Source organism: Aquarana catesbeiana, linkage group LG01 (assembly GCF_042186555.1).
Source record: "Aquarana catesbeiana isolate 2022-GZ linkage group LG01, ASM4218655v1, whole genome shotgun sequence".
Classification (NCBI taxonomy): domain Eukaryota; kingdom Metazoa; phylum Chordata; class Amphibia; order Anura; family Ranidae; genus Aquarana; species Aquarana catesbeiana.
Window position 1 is genome coordinate 834,494,742 of NC_133324.1, and position 26,269 is coordinate 834,521,010.

At 40.6% G+C, this 26,269-nt stretch overlaps 1 protein-coding gene across 4 annotated transcripts in view; it reads right to left on the reverse strand.

Annotated features, from left to right (window-relative positions):
* LIMCH1 (LIM and calponin homology domains 1) overlaps positions 1 to 26,269 on the reverse strand; it is a 397,172-nt gene that overhangs the window by 304,784 nt on the left and 66,119 nt on the right. The window lies entirely within an intron of this gene.

Below are 26,269 nucleotides of genomic sequence, written 5' to 3' on the forward strand. Positions count from 1 at the left end.
TCTGGAGTCCCAACATTCCTCCTGTCCTCCTGGCGAAGAGGTTTGTGTCCATACATATAAAAACAGAAAAAGTAAACCAAAGGTTTGAATAGAAGCTTCAAAATGGAACACACTGCGGTACGAGTACAAAAAAACTTTAATGGATGCATGAGAAGAACACGTGTAAACGTTACAGCTGGCTATTGAGCCAAAATGAACAAAACCTTCACCAAAAGTGTAAAAACATTATGGCAACGTTGTCACAATATGACTAAAAACAGCCCGTAGGGTACTTTTTATACACATCAGTCAGCATGAATTATACAATATTGAATATATTAAAAAAAAAAATTATTTTTAGGATAATATATTTATTTTTTTTTATATTAAACACGCACACATCTGTAAGTATATACTTTAAATCCTTTATTTCTAGTATTGGCTATTCGGTCAGCAAAAATTGATTTTCTCCCTAATTTGTCAGCCTAAAGGCAGATAGTGACAATCTGTCTAAATAATCTGTGATGCAGAACCAGTAGGGTGGAAGAAACGACTTGTCACAGATCCAAGACAATTCAGCATGAGAACCCAGGCTGTGGAGGACAGAATGAATGGAGAATCCAACCCCTCATCTTTCATCTCTTCTTCATAATAAATTCACTAAAAAGATCAGTGAATCCAAGCTTCAATTTATGGAATATTTTAAAAAGTTCACCTTTAGGATCAGGTTATACCTATATTTAGGATGTAACATGCTTCTATACACCCACCTCCTGCCACCAGTGCTCTCCGCACTGTGACAGCAAGCTGGGGGTCCTCTCTCCCGCACCTGCTGTCACTTTTTGAAAAAAAAGTGGCTGTGCAGGACTCCGCCCACACAGCCACGTCATTCATTCACAGAGTTCTGCGGGAGACGTACCCGTAGTTTGAAATGGCTAAGTAGCGCACTCGTAGTTCATTCATTCTTCCTCTAGCTTTGTAACTGAAGGCTCATGTGGCAATACAGGAACAAAGCTAGAATAAGACTATGCAGGAGCCTGACACTGCAGCCACAATCAGCAGGTTTGCAAGGGCATTTGGTGCTTTTTGCTGCTATTAAAGTGTTTGCTAACCCAAAAAAAAAAAAAAAAAAAAAAAAGATATCCTGGTCCCTTAAAGCAGATTACACAGCACAGTGCTTTTGCTGTGTAATCTTCCCCTCTAAAACTGTAAAAAAAAAAAAAAAAAAAAAAAAAACAAACCTTACTGAGCCTGCCACTTTCTGTATCCCCCCAATTTTTGCTGCCAGACCCTCTATTATGGGCAGGCATAGCACATTGTATAAATCTTTTATAAAAACTAAGCTTGTAAATACTGATTTTGACGCCACTCTCGGACGGTTTCCAGGGCTACTTCAGGAGGGGCTGAGCAGCCATGTGACCTCCCTGGCTGACATCAGAGGGAGATCTCAGGCCCTCCTGCAGAAGCCATCCATCACCTCGTTTTTATAAAAGACATGTACAATGTGCTATGCCTGCCTATATTAGAGAGGCTGGCACAGCTTTATACTTTTGGGTTAACAAACACTTTAAGAAATATATTTCAATAAAAGTTGTGTGCCTGGAATTCAGCTTTAAAGTAAGATCTAGATTCTACAGAAGACTGACAGTTGCTCCCATGATGATGGCAAAATGAACATTAAAACCACAAAGCTGAAAGCATTTCCAATACAGCATCACAAATGGCAAGCAAGCTTTTCCCATCCAGCACTGCTCTACTGTCCAGTGTCTGTTATTGTTTTGTCGAATTCACTAGAAGCTGGGAACGTCACATGTGCTGGCTGGATTTCTAGCTTGTTGTAGCCCATTTACATTCACAAATCCGCTCTTAGAACGTTGAGGAGAAAGAGAATGTCTGACATATTCAGCACAGAGGACTCAAAATGTAAACCTTTTTGTCATACCTGCATCTGCTAGCTCTGAGTGCATCCAGCTCCTCTATGTACCAATATAGCACTAGTGTACTTTTTTTGCAAAAATAAAACAGCTTTCCAATTATTCTACACAGGCTTACCTCACAGTCTTCATAGCTGTTTAAAAACACTCATCCATTACTTCTGCCTCCTGGACAGACTTTAGATCATGACACAGGAAGGAGTTGACCAGCTGAGGGTAGACGATGCAGGGTGTGTGCTAATGAGATCAGCTGGTCAACTCCTTCCTGTGTCATGACCTAAAGTCTGTCCAGGAAGTAAGGCAGAAGTAATCGAACAGCTATGAAAACAGTGAGGTAAGCGTGTGTAGAATCAATGGAAAGCGATGTTTGCAAAAAAAAAGTATGGAAAAAAAAAAGAAAAGGTGAACTTAGCCTTTAACATGATATGTCTGACTTAGCAGGAGGCTCATAAGGGTTGGTGGACAGCCAGTGAGGCACACATCCTGTCCATTCTGGTGTGCAATGAATGTCTGAACCACTCGATGGCAAATATACAAATTGCCAGTAGATATTCACATTTACTTGTTCATAGGAGAAGGCAAATGGAGCTGATCTGATAGCACTAGCTAGCTTCACTGAACCCAGTCTGCAGAAGAGTTGCCATTTTTTTCGTTCTAGGCAAGCCATGTCCTCCAATGCCACCGCTTTGTGAAGAATTAGACAATAAAAGGAGCAGCCAGCACAGTGCCTACCTGTCACACTACTAACTTGTCCTGTCACCACGTCTCTGGTCAGTATCACGTGCACTGCAACAGATCTGGATTATATGTGCAAATCATTATTACATTTTTATTAAACTTTTTTTTATTATTTTTTGGTTTCAACATTTTATAACTCATTCCTAATGTCCTGAAATAAACCATCACGCGCTCCCCCACCATCACAGTCCAACATTCCAGTTCAAGTAAAAAAAAAACCAAACATCCAGCACTAAGGGATGAGAATAAAATATATTGCTGCCACTTTCTCTGAAGCTCATAATTTCATAGAATTGGCAGTGATCACATCTAGACAGATGATGCTGGCACTAAACTGCAGGTAGACCAATTTTAAAGACCAGATTTCCTGCTGAAACTTAGCAATGCATATGTTCATTAACTGAAGGGCATGCCATATTCCAACGCACTGTAAAATAATTCCACTTCTGGATATATATGAGGCCATATTTCCTGCTCTCACTTTAAAATCACAGCAGAGCTCATCAAACAGCATGTACTATGCAGCTGGATCAGACACATGGAACATCTGCAGCATTTTACACTTGTGCAGTCCACAGCTTATGAAACAGAATAATGACGAGTGGAGCCAAGCGTTTGCATTATGTCACACACTATAAAGGAAAATCACTGTGTAAAGTATGTCTAGGCTGAAATGTGCTGTGTCCAGGTACATGATTTAGAAAGTGAAAAGAAGAAAAAAAATAGGAAGCTCACAGAGCAGCTGGCTTTATTTATGTGGAGAATGAAAGCTGTGAACAACCTGGACTGTGCAGACAACAAGGAAATTTCCAAGACAGAATTCTGATAATGTTCATATGGTTTATTGAAATGGACCTGACCACAGAAATGAAGATCTGCTGTGTTATAGGGCAACAACTAAAGAAGATAATGGGGTTTAGTACCCTGAAAAATGTACTTCTGAAAGACAGGAATGCACTTCAGATGCCTAGGCACTCCAGTATATTGAGCCATATAGCTGTATAACTGCCGTGTGAGATCACCTAAGGCAGTGGTCTCCAAACTGCAGCCCTTTGCCAACCTTTGCCTGCTCACTGATATTAGGCACTATTCTTCCCAGTGACTCTAAAGATGGTGCACTATTCATCCCACTAACACCAATGATGGGGCACTATTCCTCCCACTGACACCAATGATGGGGCACTATTCCTCCCACTGACACCAATGATGGGGCACTATTCCTCCCACTGACACCAATGATGGGGCACTATTCCTCCCACTGACACCAATGATGGGGCACTATTCCTCCCACTGACACCAATGATGGGGCACCATTTCTTCCACGGATACCAATGATAGGGCACTATTCCTCCCATTGATATCAACGATGGGGCACTATTCCTTACACTGATACCAATGATGGGGCACTATTCCTTACACCAGTGTTTCTCAACTCCAGTCCTCAAGGCGCCCCAACAGGTCATGTTTTCAGGCTTCCCATTATTTTGCACAGGTGATTTGATCAGTTTCACTGCCTTAGTAATTACCACAGCCGTTTCGTCTGAGGGAAATCTTGAAAACATGACCTGTTGGGGCGCCTTGAGGACTGGAGTTGAGAAACACTGCCTTACACTGATACCAATTATGGGGCACTATTCCTCCCACTGATATCAATGATGGGGCACTATTCCTTACACTGATACCAATGATGGGGCACTATTCCTCCCACTGTTATGAAGTAATGAAGCAATACTCCTCTCATTAATACCAATGATGTGACACTAATCCTCTCATCGATGTACAAAATGGAGTACTATTCATCCCACTGTTATGAATAATGGAGCAACATTCCTCTCCCTGATACCAATGATGGGGCACGAATCCTCCCACGGATACCAAAAACAGGGGCAATAGTCATCTCACTGATACCAATAATGGGGCCCTATTCCACCCACTGATAGCAATGATAAGGGCAATAGTCATCCTACTGATACCTATAAGGGGGCACTATTCCACCCGCTAATACCAATGATGGGGAACTATTCATCCCACTGATATCAACGAGAGGGCACTATTCCTCCTTCTACTGACCACAGGCACTATGTCATTTTTTTTTTTTGCTCCCACTGACCACCAAGCCCAAGAAACTATTTACTCCCTCTAATCCACATAGCTCTAATCACGAGCGAGCCAGCAGGTGTGCCCCCATAGGAAGTAGCTTGGCATGGAAGAGGAATAAACACTTCTTTAAAAGAAAAAAAAAAAGTCTTTCTCCTACAAAGTAATATCATAAAGTGCTAGTATGCACCGCATACTAGCATATTATGAAAGACTTACCTTGAAACGAAGCCCTCCAACAGCGTGCTCTCAGAGGCTTCCATTTTCACCCGGTCTTCCTTGCGGGTTCACGCACTGTGGCCGCTTATGCACGTGGGAGTTTTGGCCTCAGCACACAGCTCTGAAGGAACAGCACGGTAATGCCGTTTCTTCAGAGTGCATGTGCCGGTGACGTCACCAGCTGCAGAGACGCCTAATATCTCTGCATGTTTATGAGACATTCATTTTACCTACAGGTAAGCTTTAATATAAAAATAAATAAAAAGAGTTTACTACCACTTTAACCTACCAGCAGGTCTTTGTAGTGTGGAAGGAAACCCATACAGGCACAGTAATAACTTTTACATAAGAGGGGCCCGCTTATGGAGTCACATGGATCTGGGTAATGTACCTACAGTGTAGATGCTGGAGGTATTCTCTTCTCTATGACTTTTGTAAATAATGCTGTTCCATAAAAAAAAAACATGCATGAAATATGGTATTGAGGATGTCCTAATGACATCCTCTGCTGACTTCAAAGTTACTTTCTCTAGGGAATTGACTCCCTCCACAGAAGGTACTTCTATGTTTTATGCATCCCAGTTGAAAAGTACATCACTGAATGACAGCACTGCCCAGTGCTGTAGATCAGATCTGAGGTTCTCAACCCTGTCCTCAAGTACTCCCAACAGGCCATGTTTGCAGGTTTTCCTTTATCTTGCACAGGTGCTTTAAATCAGAGTCAATTGCTTGGTATTTTGGACAGCTATTCTATCTAAGAGAAATTCTCAAACCATGGCCTGTTGGGGGTACTGGAGGACATGGTTGAGAACCATTGCTGTAGATAACATTTTAGATGCATGTCTGGTTTAAGCCTTTTGTTGCATATCTGAAGGCAAATGTGCAAGAGCATTCTTTATGACCCAGATTTAGATTTACTTCTGCTTGTTCTTTTAAAATTACCCAAGTATTATATGTTGCCCCATTCATTCAGCAAATTGATTTCAGCTAAAGCTATGGTAGATGTAGATGAAGGCAGTCCCATACTAATAAACACTATCAGGTATCTGCAGGCGCATGAACTATTGTTTCTATCCACATGGTGACAAGTAGTAGTAAAAAGGATACAGAATACAAAGACGACTTTTCACCCAAGGAAAGATTCTGCATATTTACTTTTGTAATCAACATTTCTCTCCAGTAAGCCTCATGTAAAATAAGTAGTTATAGCCTGTGCTTTATGTATTGAATTGTGTTGTTACATATGTGGAGGATCACATCGCCTAAATTCAGCCCCGCTGCAGCCAACTGCGCAATTCACAACAAGCACAATTCATAAACCGTGTGACTAGCCACAAATCTAGCAAATCACTGTCCCTGTTTTTGGAACAGCCAATCCACTATTTGCCTGAAAGTGGCTTTATTTGCTCTGTCAGCAGCAAATAGCTAATCATTTCAATTATCTCTAAATACTATACATAAGAAATATGTAGGATCTGCTCTGTTGAAAGCAGCGCGTTTTCTTAGAACTTAAGGCAAACTACATTTTGGTGAACTCAGTGAGGTTAAAGTAGAATTCCAGCTAAAGCCTGACTAGTCATAAAAATGTTCCCTCCTCCCCCATAACATCTATAGTACTGTATACTTACTAACCTGTGTAAAAAAAAAATAATAATAAATAAAAGGTACAGTGTCTTCAAAAAGTATTCATACCCCTTGAAATTTTCAACATTTTGTCATATTACAACCAAAAACTTAAATGTATTGTATTGGGATTTTATGTGATAGACCAACAAAGTGGCACATAATGGTGAAGTGGAAGGAAAAAACGATAAATGGTTTTCAACATTTTTTACAAATAAATATCTGAAAAGTGTGGGGTCCATTTGTATTCAGCCCCCCGAGTCAATACTTTGTAGAACCACCTTTCGCTGCAATTTACAGCTGCAAATCTTTTGGGGATGTCTCTACCAGCTTTGCACATCTAGAAAGTGACATTTATGTCCATTCTTCTTTGCAAAATAGCTCAAGCTCTGCCAGGATTGGATTGAGAGCGTCTGAACAGCAATTTTCAGGTCTTGCCACAGATTCTCAATTGGATTTAGGTCTGGACTTTGACTGGGCCATTCTAACACATGAATATGCTTTGATCTAAACCATTAAATTGTAGCTCTGGCTGTATGTTTAGGGTCGTTGTCCTGCTGGAAGGTGAAGCTCCACCCCAGTCTCAAGTCTTTTTGCATACCCCAACAGGTTTTCTTCTAAAATTGCCCTGTATTTGGCTCCATCTATCTTCCCATTAAGTCTGACCAGCTTCCCTGTCCATGCTGAAGAAAAGCATCCCCACAACATAATGCTGCCACCACCATGTTTCACGGTGGGGATGATGGATTCAGGGTGTTGTGCAGTGTTAGTTTTCTGCCACACATATAGTTTTGCTTTTTGGCCTAAAAAGTTCAATTTTAGCCTCATCTGACCAGAGCACCTTCTTCCACATGTTTGCAATGTCCCCCAAATGGCTTCTTGCAAACTCCAAACTCCAAATGGGACTTCTTATGGCTTTCTTTCAACAATGGCTTTCTTCTTGCCACTTTTCTATAAAGGCCAGATTTGTGGAGTGCACGACTAATAGTTGTCCTGTGGACAGATTCTCCCACCTGAGCTGTGGATCTCTGCAACTCCCACAGACAGAGGTGGGGGACTCGAGTCACATGACTTGACTCGAGTCGGACTTGAGTCACCTGTTTGAGGACTTGCGACTTGCTTGACAAAATTAAATAAATGACTCGACTTGACTTTGACTTGCCACTAATGACTTGCGACTTGACTTTGACTTGGGCTATTTGACTTGCAATGACTTGCAATGACTTGGCACCACCAGTGCTGTGTCTTGGCCTAGGCAAAATATGCCAAGAAAAAAGCACTAAGCAGTTTTGTTAATGTTGAAAATGAAACAAAACCTTTCCTGAAAACTGACTTTTAACTCATTTAAAGGTGGAAATGGGGTAGATCAGTATTTTGACTTAATTTGTGACTTGACCAAAATAAATGACTTGACTTGACTTGCTTGACTTCTAGCAGGGACTCGACTTGACTTGCTTGCTTTTCGCCACAGTAACTTGGGACTTGCTTATGACTTGAAGGTTAAGACTTGAGACTTGCTTGTGACTTGCACATGTGTGACTTACCCCCATGTCTGCCCACAGACTTACCATGAGCCTCTTTCTTGGCTGCTTCTCTGATGATGCTCTCCTTGCCTGACCTATCAGTTTAGGTGGACGGCCATGTCTTGGTAGGTTTGCAGGTGTACCATACTCTTTCCATTTTTGAGATGTTTAAAGCTTGGGATATTTTTTTATTACTTAACCCTGCTTTAAAAACTTTATCCCTGACCTGTCTGGTGTGTTCTTTGGCCTTCACGATGCTGTTGTTCAGTAAGGTTCTCTAACAAACCTCTGAGGGCTTCGCAGAACAGCTGTATTTATACTGAGATTAAATTACACACAGGTGGACTCTTTTTACTAATCCGATGACTTCTGAAGGCAATTGATTCCACTAGATTTTAGTTAGGGGTATCAGAGTAAAGGAGGCTGAATACAAATGCATGCCACACTTTTCACATATTTATTTGTAAAAAAAAATTGAAAACCATTTATCAATTTCCTTCAGCTTCACAATTATTTGCCACTTTGTGTGGGTCCATCACATAAAATCCCAATAAAATATAATTTACGTTTTTGGTTGTAACATGACAACATGTGGCATGTATAAACTTTATTCAGGCCACTCCGGTCTGGTCATGTGATCCCCCATGTCAGCCAGAGGCTGAAATGACTAACATGTAATGACTAAGCACCATTGGGCTTGAAAAACACGTCAACAGGTCCTGTGTTTCTGTTGGTTGCTGTAAAGCTGTGTTGACTTTTTGGATTCACAACAAACAGTAATGCCGCGTACACACGGTCGAACTTTTCGTCTACAAAAGGCCGACGGACTAAAGCCGGCTGACAATCCGATCGTGTGTGGGCTTCCCCGGACTTTCAGCGGATTTTTCCAGCCGCAAATCTGACGGACTTTAGATTTGAAACATGCTTCAAATTAGGGCTGAAACAACTAATCGATTAATCGACAACTAATCGATTAGGAAAATAATCGATTACTATTTTCATAATCGATCAGCCAGTAACATAATGGTGTTAAAAAAAATTAAATTGAGCCTTTTATAGTACAAAAAGAGCAAATAATCGCTACTGTAAATGTTACTTTCACAGTTCTACAGTAAAAAAATGAATACCTTACAATAGAGATTATCTGTTTTTTTTGTACTATAAAAGGCTAATTTTAGTTGTTTTTTTTTAACCCCATTATGTTACTAGACATCTTAGACCTGGTTCACATCTATGTGTTTTTTGGTGCTTTTTGCAGAAAGGCACTGCAGTTCATTTACATGGTTTCCTATGGGACACATTCACATCTATGCTTTTTTTTTAGCCGCTGCGTATTTGGAAAGGTTCAGGGACTTTTATGCAAAACTGTGCTTTTTTGGTTCAATACACTTCAATGGAAAAGCTGCAGAAAAGCATGTAATGCGTTTTTTGTAGCAATTTGTGTTTTTTAATCTGCCCAACAACAAATTGGCCAAAAAATGCAAAAAAATGCAAACTGCAGCAAAATCATGTGTGCAAAAATCAAAACGCACAGCAAAAAGCACTGCAGAAACATATCAAAAGCAAACTGCATAGGTGTGTACCGAGCCTTATGCTGGCCACACGGATCAATTTTCAGAAGAGAATATTCAGACGAAAAATCTTTGTACATTCGCTGAATGAAAGAATGTTTGAAATTTTCACTTGTTTTTAACATTGTGTTTTTAAAATGAACAAAAACCACATACACTGTCTGAAAATTCCTTTGACCAAGAAGTTTTTCTATTATTTCCAAATTGTCACCGTGGTTGAAAATGAATGTCAATTTGACCCCACTAACGATTAGAAAATCGAACAAACGTTCTTAAAATGCCATTTGTATTTTTTTTTGAAGGAAGACATTGTTTTTTAAATTAAAAAAAAATGGTCTCTGAGTCTGATGATATTTACCAAATTCACCCTTTTTTAATAGTATATATCCTCTAATAGCATATACAGTATATCTCTCCTCTAATAGTATATACAGTATATCTCTTCCATCTGTTATTCTCAGAGCGGATTAGATATGTTGCTCCCTAACCATATAGTTATTTATATTTAGCACTGCATAGAGATATTTAAGAATAAATTGCCTTTTTTTAAAACTTTACATATTAACTAAATTATACACCACACTTATTTTTTTTAAGCTTATCAACCGATTAATCGATTAATCGAAACAATAATCGGCCAACTAATCGATTATGAAAATAATCGTTAGTTGCAGCCCTACTTCAAATCTTTACGTCGTAACTACGCCGGACCCAGAAATCCGCCCGTCTGTATGCTAGTCCGACGGACAAAAACCCACGCTAGGGCAGCTATTGGCTACTGGCCATCAACTTCCTTATTTTAGTCCAGTGTACATCATCACCTATGAATCCGTCTGACTTTTGTGTGATCGTATGTAGGCAAGTCCGTTCGTTAGAAAGTCTGCCTCAAGTCTGCCAAAAGTCCGCCAAATGTCCGTCGAAAGTCTGTCAGACGGGCTGTCGGACTTTTGTAGCCGAAAAGTCCGACCGTGTGTACGCGGCATTAGCTTTTTACTTCCATCAGTGTGCGGTCATCCTATTCCAATTTACCTTCATTGTGGGCCGTTATGAGCAGGATCTGCTGATAGGATCAGTGCCTGTTCTCTACTGGGGCATGAGTGGTGTGGACCAACCTGGAGCAGTGTATAATTTTGCAAAATGACACTGTCGTTGTCTGACCACATGAAGAGACTAAGGAAATGATTTTTCCTGCTTGCAGCAGACTGACATCATATGCTTAGTTTAGGAAAAGTACCTGATTATACATCAATGACTGCTTTTTAAAAAGGAAAAAAAAAAATGACATATATATATATATATATATATATATATATATATATATATATATATATATATATATATATATATATATATATATATACACACATACACATACACACACACACACACACACACACACACACACACACACACACACACAGCTACTGTATTTTAGAACATCTGGAATGTTTTTATGTGGACTTTTAATAGAACAATCACTGGGCGTATGACAATACTTAATGATGTGTAGATTGCAGGCTACTTGCCTACAACAACTCACAATCCTTATCAATAGGTACTGTTGTGATACATAGTTGATAGGGGTTGAACTCCATGGCTCATGAATGAACCCAAGGTAGCATTCGTCAGCACTTTATAATCCTGTATTTTGCAGTATGTGCTACTTTCAAACATTAATGTCATATTTGGGTCACATTCTTTTTATTACTAGGATATTCTGTTTTCAGAAGGTACCCTTCAAGAAGAAAAAAAAGACTCAAACTATAGAAAGTACATTATATGTATGAAATAGATCCTAGGGGTAACAAAGCCTACTGGGAATGCTGCAAGCCAATCATGATAATTATGCGTTGTGGACTGTTTGCTGTATTCCAAAGTATACAAATCATAGATCCCTTCAAAAGATAATTAATCGTGTAACTCCTAAAAACACCCTGAAGCTAGAAGAGAAAACTATTTTGTTCATAACACAAAATCACACTCTCATGCTTTAGAAAGAATCGCTGGAAAATCTGTTGCCTTATTGTCAAAATTAATTAATTCTGGTAATAGACAACTTATGCATTTCCAGATTCAGCAAATGCCCATTACCAAGACTCTTCCTGCCCACAGTAGCCCATATGTTATTATTCAGTAATATTTTATATAATAGATGTTCAAAACTTCAGTCATCTTTATAAGAAATTATAGAAAGTTGAATACAGTTTAATGCATGGATACTGCAGTCACTTTAGCATAAATGCACTTTATTTGTACGGTATAAAAAAAACCAAAAAAAAAAAAAAAAACCACACTAGCCAAACTAATTGCATAGATTACACCGTGTGTGAGGTACCAGAGTGTAAATTTCCTTTAGTCAGTTTACAACATAAAATGTGATATAGATATAAAACGGTACAGGTCACAATGTCCGTTTATCTGCCGCGTTGAGTTTTTGCTATTACTAGGAACACAATTTGACTTGGGGGATGCAGTAAAACAGTACAACTAGGAATACCCTGTTTAAAGTCCATCTCAAGCTCCCCGCTGGCCATCACTCAATCTAATGGCTGAATATTCATTGGTGGTAACACACAGCAGATAGACACTGAAATCAGTGGGGTTTTTTTTGTTTTTTTTTTTTACACTTCACTAGGAGAAGGAATGGAAAAAAAGGAAAAAAAAAAACAAAAACAACTTTTTTTTATAAGTTTTGCTTTAATATTACCTGGGAAAAAAACAGCTATTGAAAAAAATAACTTTTTTGTGCCCAATACATGTACCTGTCTTATGCACAGAGCTTTTTTTTCTGCGGGAACGGGGGGGGGGAGACGCAGTTCCGGCACCTTCAGCACTGACTGTATGTAACGGCGAGGGGTACTCAATCAATTTTTGTGTGGGGGTTATTGTTACTGAGGAGGTCTATAGTTGCTTTGGGGGGGGGGGGGGTCAATTGTTGAGGGAGAGGTCTATTGTTGCTGGCTGCCGAGGGTATATTATTGTTGGTGGCTGCTGGGAAATCTGTTGATGTTGCTGGTGGATCTAGTGCTGTTGGGGGTGGCATTTTGTAGCGGGCGGTCCATTGTTGCTGGGGGGGGTGTATAATGTTGTGTCTGGGGATCCATTGTTGCTGGGGTGAGTCTAGTGTTGCTTGGGGGTATTACTGCTGGTGGATCTATGGTTTCTGGCTGCACAGAATTTATTTTACTGCATTTCTAGTTAATAACAAATTAACTAGAAATGTAATTTAGCATCACAAAATCAATTATACTTGGTTCTGTAGACTCTAAAAGGGCCAGTACTGGGAGGTGGGTGGGGGTGGAACCAAGGGACGGTACTCAGAGGTGGGTAGGGGGTGGAGACAAGGAGACACTCAGCTGGGGGGGGGGTTCCTGCATTTATTCTGAGGAAAAAAGCCCTGCTTATGCATATGCAGATATTGGTTTCTTTTATTCCCTGTATGTGTTTCTCAACTCCAGTCCTCAAGGCGCACCAACAGGTCATGTTTTCAGTTTTTCCCTCAGATGAAACGGCTGTAGTAATTACTAAGGCAGTGAAACTGATTAAATCACCTGTGCAAAATAATGGTAAGCCTGAAAACGTGACCCATTGGGGCACTTTAAGGACTGTAGTTGAGAAACATTGCCTTAGAGTACTGTAGATCTGATTAGGAAAAAAGAAACGTAGCTATGAAGATGCAATCAGAGCTTTCCCTGCTCAGATCTTGAATGATCTGGTAGTAGGGTAAGAGATTAATAATCATATTAAATATTATAGAAAGGGGCTATTAGTTGAAAGGAAATACAGCTTAACCACTAAGCCACCGCCCACTGTCATATGACGGCGGGATGAGGCATCTCTTGTTCTGGGCGGACATCATATGACGTGATCGCCCTCCCGAGCCATTAGGGGGCGCGCGCGCGTGCCGCTGTGTCGCTCGGGACCCGGTGCGCGTGCCCGGTGGCCGCGATGTCCACCGAGCACCCACGATTTCCGGGTAACAGAGCAGGACCGTGGATCTGTGTATGTAAACATACATAGGGACACCGATCGGTCTCCTCCCCTAGTGAGTCCCCTCCCCCCACAGTTAGAATCACCTCCCTAGGTCATATATTAACCCCTCGATCGCCCCCTAGTGTTAACCCCTTCCCTGCCAGTCACATTTACACAGTAATCAATACATTTTAATAGCACAGACCGCTGTATAAATGTGAATGGTCCCAAAAATGTGTCAAAAGTGTCCAATATGTCCGCTGCAATATCGCAGTCACAATAAAAATCGCAGATCGCCGCCATTACTAGTAAAAAATAAATAAAAATGCTATAAATCTATCCCCTATTTTGTAGACGCTATAACTTTTGCACAAACCAATCAATATACGCTTATCGCGATTTTTTTTTACCAAAAATTTGTAGAAGAATACGTATCGGCCTAAACTGAGGAAAAAATTTGTTTAAAAAAAAAAAAAAAAATGGATATTTATTATAGCAAAAAGTAAAAAATATTGTGTTTTTTCAAAATTGTCCCTCTTCTTTTGTTTATAGCGCAATAAATGGTGATCAAATACCACAAAAAAAAAGGCTCCATTTGTGGGGAAAAAAATGATAAAAATTTCATTAGGGTGCAGTGTAACATGACCGCGCAATTGTCATTCAAAGTGCGACAGCGCTGAAAACTGAAAAATGGCTTGGCAGGAAGGGGGTGAAAGTGCCCTGTATTGAGGTGGTTAAAATGTTAACTGGTTACATTCAGTGGCAATATAGCTTCATTTCACAAGACCAATTACCACAATTAAAGGGTATCTAAATTAAGCCCCTCCATGATTTTTTGTCACCTGTGTCCCCATTCCGGAGATTGCCATTCACTTCTCATCCTCTCTATTAGATAGTGGCCACTGCAACATGTCCCCTTTTTCTGCTCTGAAGACAACTCAAGATGTTAGATTTTACCTTACTTTCAGTCCTGGTGATAATGGGCACCAGGACATGTAAAGAAGGATGGCAGACGCCAATTAAAAAAAAAAAACCTTCCACACTTTTTGAAACCGGAAACGTTTTGGTCTTAGATGCACTTTAAGTTAGATAAAACCAATGATGTTCATAGGAAAAGTAGCTATATCATGGTGACTGCTTATGGCCCAATAACATTATGAACATTCCTGCAATGCACAGTAACATATCACATTTCATGTGGTGTGTTGCAGTGCCATTTACTACCCCAAAGGCTGTACAGTAGAGTGCCATGTACAATGCAAAGTAGGGTTGTCCCGATACCGATACTAGTATCGGCACCGATACCGAGCATTTGCCCAAGTACTTGTACTCGGGCAAATGCTCCCGATGCTTCCCCCGATACCTAGAAGACAGCTGTGATCGGCGCGTGGGGGAGTTACAAGATTCTCCCCCAGCGGCTTTCACCAGCTTTAGTGACATACAGCGGTGATCGGTCACAGCTGACTGTCACTGCATCCTCCTCCGTGCCCCCTCCGTTCCTCTCCGCTGTCCCCTGCATTCCTCTCTCCTTATCTGTCCCCTGCATTCCTCTCTCCTTATCTGTCCCCTCCGTTCTCCCCCTCAGTTCCTCTGTCCTCCCCCTCCTTCCTTTGTGTATGGATAGAGTCAGCTGACTCTGTCCATTCACATAACTGAAACATTGTAATCTCCTGTGATTACGATGTGTCAGTTTATGAATGGAGAGGAGCCGCTGTCTTCTCTCCATTCATTCTCAGTGCAGCTGACGCTGCAGAGAAAGGGACTGGGGAATCTCTATCCTCTGTCTCTTTCTCTGTCTCAAGGGGGAGATATCAGAGGTCTGTTAAGACCCCTGATATCTCACCAAAGCCCCCCAAAAGGGCTGATAAAAAAAAAAAACAAACAATAAAGAATAAAAAAATATTATTGTAAAAAATAAAAATTGTAAAAAAAAAAAAACACACACACACATACAACGTTCACCCACCCCACCCCCCCCAAAAAAAATAGCAAAAAAAAAACCTGTCACGTGACATTAAAAAAAAAGTAACAGTAATCGGTATCGGCGAGTACTTGAAAAAAAGTATCGGTACTTGTACTCGGTCCTAAAAAAGTGGTATCGGGACAACCCTAAATTGCAAAGAAAGGCATCACAATGCATATACCATTCGTTTTTCATCCATAGTGGTGTGTTGGCAGCCCATTCATAAAGAATAAGCTGCCTTAATTCATTGCATGTTCAGTGATCAATTGCAGTGGATTAACGCACATGTGCATATTGTGAATGGGCCCTTAAACAGAAGTAGAAAATGTGACACCTACAACAGAACTGTACCAGCCATTAGTAGAGCATTTAGTGATCTGAAATCCAAATATATCATTAGAGGGAACTATTGTGAAAGCTCGGCAAGCTGAGACAGCAGCATTGCAGCCTTTTGTTACGTATGCGTGAGAAAACTTATCTGTGCTGAAAAACATGTTGCTGCGGATGTTGTCCTGGAGCAGAAAACATGACAGAAAGAAAACATTTTATGTGCACAATGAATGTGCTGGAGACTGCAAACCTCACTGATTCCACCAACAGGTGTGGAGGAGACAGAGTTACATCTGCTAATAGGATCATTAAAATAACGAAAAACTTGGGTAAAAAAAAAAAAAAAAAAAAAAAATTGTAGTATTTCAGGGCTTGAAGTTATGGTCTGTAAACCCAAACCCAACTGTAAAATCTAGAGAAGGTATAGGGTCTGGTGGGAGGGGAAGGGGTGCTATTGTGGTTATCTTTCCCACTGACCACCTCTGATGGCTGTCAGCTGGGCTCTGGGTGGGCAGGACCATTGCTGGAACAGACCAATGGTCGACAAGAAAGAAAAATATTAGAATGCAACTAATGAATGTGTGAAAAAAAAAACCAAAAAAAAAAACAGGGAAATTCAATTCATGGAGCACTACAGTGAACAGGTCTGCCAACAGAATTTTTAAAAAATTGACAGCAACCATAAAAAAAAAAAAAAAAAAAAAAAAAAATGTATGGACTGCACAAACTTTCTTATGTACAAATCACAAAGATAACATTACATTGCTTATAATGATCATATGGTTTATATTCTACATGCATAGGCCATATAAACATTTTGTGAGACATAAGCACTTGTACTGTATGACATTATAAATGATACAGATATGGACAGATGGCTATCTTTTCCCTATTATTGTATGGGACCAGTCATACAAGATGATTCTTAAAGTTATTGTAAAATCTCGTTTTTTTTTTTTGTTTTTTTTTGGTTTAAATACCAAACATGTTATACTTGCCTGCTCTGTGCAGTGGATTTGCACAGAGCAGCCCAGATCCTCCTCTTCTCTGGTCCCTCGTCGGTGCCCCTAGCCCCTTCCTCCTGTTGAGTACCACCACAGCAAGCGGCTTGCTATGGGGGTACCCGAGCCGAGCTTCAGCTCCGTGTGTGCATTCAGACACAGAGCTGCCTTTTTGGCCCTGCCCCCTCTCTCTCCTAATTGGTTAACTTTGATTGTTAGCAGCGGGAGCCAATGACACCACTGCTGTGTCTCAGTCAGTCAGTCAGGAGCGTCCCGGACGGCCAAGGGACTCTTGGACATCGTTGGCTAGAGATGGGGCTCAGGTAAGTATTAATGCATGAAGATAAAAAAAAAAAAACCTTCTGTCTTTTTAACTCCTTTAAATTGCTTCTAAAAAAAAAAAAAAAAGAAAAAAGTACAAGGTTTTTTTACCCTAAGCCGGCTTCCCCCATCAACACGGACAGTGTTGATGCAAGAATGCCTTCTGCCAAGCCATTGTCTTCTCCCACCGGGGGATGGGGTGAGCCGCGGAGTGAAGACAGTGATTATCTCTAGCAGCCACTAGCAATAATCGTAAGAGAATCCAGTAGGCTGGTCGATCGATCAACTCAGTACATTCAGCCTGCCCATTAATGGTTCAAATTTTCTGCTTAACCGGCTGAGATTCGAACGGTGCATGGCTGGCCTTAAAGGGCAAGTTCACCTTTGTACACTTTTTTTTTCTAAATTCCAGCTCCCCTATGCACCAGTATAGCATTCATGTGCTTTTTTTGCAAAAATATCAAAGTTTTCCATTAAATCTACAGTCACTTACTTTTCTTGTCGTAATCCATGTTTCTAGACGTTTCCATTAGTAATGTCCTTCTTCCTGATCAGACTTTAGGTCATGACACAGGAAGGAGTTTACCAGCTGACTCATTAGCACACACCCTGCATCATCCACCCTCCCATTGCATTTCATTTAAAAAACGTGCATCTGGCAATCAGTGATCACCCTTCTCACTAAATACACAATCAGATTGCATAGTGTATGGCCATGTTTATGCACCTAAAATTACTAGTTGCGCTTTCAGTGCCATTAATTTTGAACAACACACCAAACACAGAAGCAAACACACATTTTGCCATGTGAAAAAATGAGGGGCAAATGCTGCAAAAACGCAGTGAAAAACATGCAACCCACAAAACGCCAAAATGTCCCATTAACCACATGTAGTGCAGCCAATTGAAATCAACAGGCTGCCCTATGAGTGTCCCAGGAAAAACAAGACATAAAATGTGTGCTGCCACTATGCTAGATGTGAATGGGGCCTGAAAGTGAAATTGGTGCGATAACACAAGAACAACGAGGCTCCATTCACATCTGTGGGTTTCCTTGCATTTCAGAAATGCACTGCCCAAAAAAAAAAAAAAAAAAAAAAAAAAAAAAAAAAAAAAAAAAAAAAAAATCGCAGTAAAAAACGCACCAGGCTCTACTAGAAAAAATTGAAAAAAACAACGCATGTGGGAATGCGAGTTCCTGCTATGCTGAGATGTTAACAGGGCTTGACAGCTGAGTGTTTCTATCCACTCCCTCCTATGTACTTGTATAAAGATGGCCATACACTATGCAATCCGATTGTGTATTTAGTGAGGAGGTCGATCACTGATTGCATTTCATTTAAAAAACATGCACCTGGGAACGGGAGGTGGATGATGCACAGTGTGTGCTAATGAAGTCAGCTGGTCAACTCCTTCCTGTGTCATGACCTAAAGTCTTATCAGGAAGAAGACATTACTAATGGAAAAGTCTGGAAACGTGGATTAGGTCAAGAAAAGTGAGTGACTATAGATTTAATGGAAAGCTTTGATATTTTTGCAAAAAAAGTACATGAATGCTACATTGGTACATAGGGGAGCTGGAATTTAGAAAAAAAAAACTATACAAAAAGTGAACTCACCCTTTACGGCATGAACCGTTTCCTCAGTGCGCATGTGCCGATGATGTCGGCACATGTGGATATAGTAAATATCTCCTATACTGTGCAAGTTTAGGAGAGATTCACGGTACCAACAGGTAAGCCTTATTATAGGCTTACCTGTAGGCAAAACTGGTTAAAGGGTTTACAACCACTTTAATGCATGCAGCTCCCCCCTCCCCCCACAGCCCCCCCCCCCCAAATAATTATCTGAGCCCGATCTCAATCCAGCGATGTGTACAAGATCAGTGTCTCTCTCTCTCTCCTCATTGGACAGAGAAGCAGCAGCTGGAGCCATTGGCTCCAGCTGCTATCAAGCACAGCAGGCAAGTATAAGAGTTCTATTCTAAAGAGGAGCTCCAGCCTCCCCCTCCAATAATTAAAAGTCAGCAGCTACAAATACTGTAGCTGCTGACTTTAACCACTTGCCGACCAGCCGCCGCAGATTTACTGTGGCAGAATGGCACGGCTGGGCGAAACGACGTTATGTAACGTCTCTTCGCCCTGTGGGCACTTCCCCTGGAGCTGATGCGAGTGTCCGGCAGTCGCGATAACCGTTTCCGGTTCTCTGAGAGGAGAAGTGACTGATCATCTGTTCATACAAAGTATGAACAGCGATCTGTCATCTCCCCTAGACAGTCCCCTCCCCCCTTCAGTTAGAACACAAAGAGGGAACACAATTAAGCCCTTTATCGCCCCCTAGTGGTTAACCCCTTCCCTGCCAGTGACATTTACACAGTAATCAGTGCATTTTTATAGCACCGATTGCTGTATAAATGCCAATGGTCCCAAAAATGTGTCAAAAGTGTCCGATGTCCGCCATAATGTCGCAGTCCTGATAAAAATCACAGATCGCCACTATAACTAGTAAAAAAAATATATATATAATAAAAATGTCATAAAAAAATCCCCTATTTTGTAGACGCTATAACTTTTGCGCAAACCAATCAATATACCCTTATTGCGATTTTTTTTTTACCAAAAATATGTAGAAGAATACATATCGGCCTAAACTGAGGAAAAAAACTGTTTTTTTATATATTTTTGGGGATATTAATTATAGCAAAAAAGATTGCGTTTTTTTTTTCAAAATTGACGCTCTTTTCTTTGTTTATAGCGCAAAAAAATAAAAACCACAGAGGTGATCAAATACCACCAAAAGAAAGCTCTATTTGTGGGAAATTTTGTTTGGGTGCAACATCGCACAACCGCGCAATTGTCAGTTAAAGCAACGCAGTGCCGAATCGCAAAAAGTGCTCTGGTCAGGAAGGGGGTAAAATCTTCCCGGGCTGAAGCGGTTAAATATAATAGGAAACTTACCTGCCCAGGGATCCCGCTATGTTGGCACCCCAGCCGATTTTCCAGGTGGGTGTTGCTGCCACCATTTGTGGTAAGGGAAACCATCGGTGAAGCCTTTCGGCTTCATAGCCAGTTCCCTACTGCGCATGCACAAAGTGCGCTGCGCTAACTGGCCCGGCGGTGGAGGAAGGAGGAGGGGGGGCTGAACTTCCGGGAGACCTTGCCACATCTTGCTGCAGCCATGTCTACCAGCAATAGGGACAGGTCCCTGCCAAAAACAGGTACCCGTTCCTTCCTTAGCCCCTAGAGGTGCCAAATGTGGCACCGGGAGGGGGGGGGAGCAAACAAGCAGAGCTTCCACTTTTAAGTGGAACTCCACTTTAAAGTGGATGTAAACCCAATGTCATCCTTTCTAAACTACTGCCATAGGGGTTATCTATAAGGATATACATGTCTCCTGCATGTATCTTTATCTGTCAAATGTCTCCCCTCTGTCTGTTATGAGAGCTGAAAAACTGCAGATTCTGTGGGTGGGTCTGTTGTCTGGAGCTCGGTGGGTGGAGTCATGTCAGTAGACTCCCCGCCCACCTCTACACTCTCCTTGTCAATATGCATTTTCTCTGTGTATTTCTAACTGAACTTCTGCTATGATCTCTAACATCCAGTGAAAAGACAGGAAAGTAACCACATGACTTCAGCATGCCAAATCATACTGAGGTGTGGAACAGCCAATCCTTGCAGAGCTGCTGAAGAAAGGAGTGGGGGAGGGAATTAAAAAATACTGCATGTCTTTAGGCTAGTGCACGAGATGTAAATCACCTGTCACTCACAGCAAGGGGGAGGAGTTGACAAAGTTTTTCTCCGTTTGTCAAGATTTATCTCACTGAACAATAAAAGAGGATTGCTCAGAGATGGATTAACTCTGTGTGGCAAGACTGGGCTCAAATGATAGCAAATCTTATACTCTACAGTATGACAGCAAAAAAAAAAAAATATTTCGGGTTTACATCCACTTTAACTAAAAATAACAAACACTCCATCTATCGAACATTCGGGTGCAAATACAGTATACTGTGCCATAATCCCACCGAATTCTGGACACTCATCAACGTTGATGTCAGTTGGGGGTTACACATGAAAACTATATAATCTAGAGAAAAAGCAGATCCAGCTGTTACATCTGACCCACTTGAAGCTACCAAAATAATTAATAATCAAGGCCTAAAACACACATAACTGCATCCTCTATAAACAATGACTGCGGACAACAGTCATGTTCCCGATTCAAAAGAGAAGAAGGGACTGCGCACACTTTATATAAAAATGACATACCATTACAGACAATTTATAGAAACCTTTATATATACACACACACACACACACACACACACACACACGCGCCTGTTGCTCATGGCTCTCAGCTCCTTTGGATTACTGTACTTCCACCCACACAAATTTCTCTTTATCCTAATTAAAATCAATTTCTATGATTTATTCATGGTTTTAGGGCTGGTTATGTTATCATCTATTAAACATCAATGTTTACATTGCAAAATACACTCAATAAGAATGTACAAGTACCTTTCTAGGTTACTGCTAGGACATACTGTGTGTCAAACTTGGGAACTTTTTGAAAGCCATGTCCTCAGAAATTTGAGAAAGGTGACATCAGATGACACAGAATAATGTGAATGGAGGAAACAGGAGGTACAATGACAGCTGCTCACAGGACCCTTTCTATGGGCAGGATCACATCATTTTACTGACATCACATACCATATTTTAAAATGTCATCTGCTTCCCAGCAGCACATCATCTTATTTAAAAAACAATGACATAATGACCTACAGGCAACCAGTTTAAGTCAGGGACAGATTTGGCTCTTTTTATTGAATGTAAACCTGTCATTTCAGGGGATGGGAAGCCCTTATTGTCATGTTTTTTTTTTATTGCAACCTGCATCTTAATCAAGAAACAGGAAGTGAGGCGGCCAAGGGGCAGGAAATGATGGGAAATCTCTCCAGTAGGGCCTTAGACTGCAATTAAATACTTATTTTCAGTAAAACAAAGAAGAGTTATGCCGCGTACACACGATCGGACATTCCGACAACAAAATCCTGGATTTATTTCCGACGGATGTTGGCTCAAACTTGTCTTGCGTACACACGGTCGCACAAATGTTGTCGGAAATTCCGAACCTCAAGAACGCGGTGACGTACAACACGAGCCGAGAAAAATGAAGTTCAATAGCCAGTGCGGCTCTTCTGCTTGATTCCGAGCATGCGTCGAATTTTGTGCGCTGGAATTGTGTACACACGATCGGAATTTCTAACAACGGATTTTGTTGTCGGAAAATTTGAGAACCAGCTCTCAAATTTTTGTTGTCGGAAATTCCGGCTTGAATGGAGGGGAAGATTTGGATGCCGCACACTGGATGTAGTCAAAAAACTTCACTTTATTGAAAAAATGGGATCATCAAAATGCCAAGACTGTCATGCAGAAAGTACAGATAAGCTGACACGTTTCGCACTCAGGACTGAGTGCTTACTCATAGCTAACAAATATTAAAAAGACAAACTCTTATATAGCTCAATGGAGTATCACATGATTGCCCAATTAGATGGTCACTGAGTCTCAGCTGGAAGCCAATTTAATGAGGTCTCGGCATCTGCTGGCTATTTGGTGTGTTAACTGGTTGAGAAATGTTTTCAAAACCGTGACATGTAAATAGATGACAAAGAATGTGAAAAAAGATGTGTATATGTACATGTGTAGGCAAAAAAATATATATGTGTGTATGTATATATATATATATATATATATATATATATATATATATATATATATATATATATATATATATATATATATATATATATATATATATATATATATATATATATATAGTGAATCCTATCAATAAACGTGTATATATAATAATAAATGTACTTCTATAACGTGTATATATAAAAAGTGATAAATATCAAATTCCGACAACAAATGTCCGATGGAGCCTACACACGGTCGGAATTTCCGACAACAAGCTCACATCGAACATTTGTTTTCGGAAATTCTGACCGTATGTACGCAGCATTAGAACTAGTGTTGCACCAATAACGGTGCCGATACTTAGCATCAGCACGAGTATTGGTACAATACTTTCAGGCTCGGTTCTTTCAGCTGACAGCGGGATTCCCCCAGTGACAGCTGAAATACATTTTTTTTTTTTTAAAAAGCCATAAATTTTTGGTTGTTAAGAACTGGGGCCGCTGAGTCCTTAAAAAGCGGAGCTCCAGGCTCCTTCAGAAAAACATTAAAAGTCAGTAGCTACAAATACTGTAGCTGCTGACTTTTAACATTAGGACACAAATCCAGCGGCATCTTCACCCGAGCCGATTTTTCGGGTACCGCCGCCACCATCTCAGGTAAGGTAAACCAATGATGAAGCCCTACGGCTTCATAGCCGGATCCCTACTGTGCATGCGCAAAGGGCACTGCGCTTTGTGAATGGCCCAGTGGTGGGGGAAGGAGGAGGGGGGCCGAACTTTCGGATGAGTTCCGACTAAGTCATCCGGAAGTGGGAGCGGGTCAAAACCAGGTACCCACTCCTCCCTCCCCCCAAAAGGCAGCAGAGGGTGGAGGGGGGGGCAAATAAACGGAGCTTCCCCTTTTGGGTGGAGCTCTGCTTTGACAACCGATAAAAGCAGCTGGGCAATGCTAAACATTTCTCAGCCTGAAACAGAAACATAGAAAGAAACAGTTTCCTTTTGTATCTTTCTGTTTACTCATCTACAGATCAAAGGGATGAACTTCGATCTGGAGATTAAATCAGTTTAAGTCTAAGTTAAAAAAAAAAAATTGTTTTTTTTTTTTTTTTTTTAGTAAATGTTCCTCTGTTTAACCCCTTTATTAACCCTTAATTTACTCTAATCAGCCTTTTTAAATAACAATCATGTTATACTTACTTCCTCTGTTGCAGTGGATTTGCACAGGGCAGCCTGGCTCTTCCTCTTCTCGGGTCCCTCTTCGGTGCTCCTGGCCTCTCCCTTCTGTTGAGTGCCCCCACAGCAAGCAGCTTGCTATGGGGGCACCCGAGCCGAGCTGCAGCTCTGCATGTCCATTCAGACACTGAGCTGCCATCCAGCCCTGCCCCCTCTCTCTCATTGGCTCACTGACTTTGATTGACAACCGTGGGAGCCAATGGCGCCACTGCTGTGTCTCAGCCAATCAGGAGGGAGAGTCCTGGATACTCGACAATGCTGGGACTCGACAATGCTGGACACAGAGATTGGGCTCAGGTAAGTATTAGGGGGTGCTGGGGAGGCTGCTACATGCAGAAGGCGTTTTATCTCAGTGCATTAAGATAAAAAACCTTCTGACTTTACATCTCCTTATTCTCCTTCTCCATGTAATTATTATTTTCCTGCTGATTTTTTTTTTTTTTTTTTTTTTTTACTTCACTTCTATATGATAAACTATTAATAATGAAAACTTTTTTTTTATTGCTTTGTTCATTACTATTTTTACACCTTTAACATATTTTTTACAGGTTTCACATTGAAAAAATGGGGCAACATTTAAAAAAATTATTTCATTTGTAAATATTTTTTTTATGCCTTGTACCATTTCTGACAGCTGAAGTGTAAACAAAACCGTTGCGGTAGGTATCAGTAATATCAGTAATTAGCATCAGCGAGTACTAAAAACGTATCGGTACTCATGGTAAAAAAAATGTATTATATAGATAGAGATAGATAGATATATTTATTATATCTATATCTATATAGAGGGACAAGGGACACATCAGCAGCAGGTGAGTGGATGCCCGCTTACAATCGCTGCCATGATGGATCTGAAATGACAGGTGCTTTTAAATGTAAGGACTCATTCTTGCTGGTAGCTAGTGTGAAATTGTGTGAATGCATCAATGCAATGCATGTAGCTTGCAGAGCTTGGATTAATTAAATGAGTTTACCAAAAATTTTAATATTGCAGAATATACAGCCTCATGCTACATAACTAAGCGCCATTTCATGCTGAATAAACTAAATTATTAATGTACCTTAAATAGAAAAATCTAGCTTTAGATTTTTTGCTCCAAAAGCATTTTATTAAAATTAATTTGATTAAAAAAAAAAAAAAATCATCGATTTTTATCCACCCTGGGTGCATCCCTAGTTAGAACTTCTGTTAGGTAATTATTGTCAGAGGGACATGAAGAAAGGAAACTTTCCCAACAGAGTAACAGAGCTATAACAAATCAGTATAAGTATTTAGTCCCAAGTCTATTAACAAAAATAAATAAATAAAGTCTGCAGTTGGGCCACCCTAAAACAATAATTGACAAAAAATGAAACATGCTCAAAATGTTGTCACTTCAGGCCCACGTCTAGGCCCGTCTAACCACCCCCAAAAGGATAGTGGACGGGGCCTAGGCACGGTCCTCTTAGGCACAAAGCACTGCACTTTAGTAGATGGAGTGTCACATTTTTCCATACCTAGAAGACCAGAGATTTCAAAACTGGATGTCAGTGAGGATCAAGGGAGTGGACAGCACCACAAAAGCTAAAATGATGGCGTGAGGTGAATGGGAAGCAATTTTACTTTCATCTACTTGTATAATTTGGTAAAAAAAAAAAAAAATAAATAATAATCTAAAAGCATTTTTTTCTATTTTTTTCAGCAAATGTACACGCTGCTGTTAGCCATGAAACATTCACAAGCACACAATTCTGTGTCACAGAGGTGCACCCTGAACCCGGATGTATCCTACCAATGCTACAGCACTCCAACAAACATGAATGCAGGCTCTGTTCTTGCTCACACATCTCTGCTTGTCCCACTAGCCTTTTCCACTTGTCACATGAAAGAAACCAGAGAAAGAAAAAGATGCCAGACACTGCCAACCCAACTGTCATGCAAAGTAAGCACTACTTGCTGCGTACACAGGGCTTCCATTGTGCACATCGTCATCCCCAGCAAGGGGAATGGCTCATCTTCAGAAAACCCCCCGTTTTCACACTGTACACCTTACTGTACATTCTAAATATTTCTGTACACAC